Source organism: Scylla paramamosain, chromosome 1 (genome assembly GCF_035594125.1).
Source record: "Scylla paramamosain isolate STU-SP2022 chromosome 1, ASM3559412v1, whole genome shotgun sequence".
Lineage (NCBI taxonomy): Eukaryota > Metazoa > Arthropoda > Malacostraca > Decapoda > Portunidae > Scylla > Scylla paramamosain.
Window position 1 is genome coordinate 12609770 of NC_087151.1, and position 231 is coordinate 12610000.

Sequence of the window (231 nt, forward strand, 5' to 3'; positions counted from 1 at the left end):
ATCTTCCCATATTGCCCGGAACCAGCGAACGAAGGTCATGATGCGTGTGGCAGCCTCAATAAGGATCCAAATCTCCCGCCACGCATTTGAATTAGAGGAAAGAGAGGTGTCGTATATTTTGTAAGAGACGCTACCTCATGCTGACTCCTGCCGTGCGAATCTCAAGCCCTACAAATATATGAGGTTAGTTCTGTATGGGTTAAAGAGACACACAAACACACACATACACAC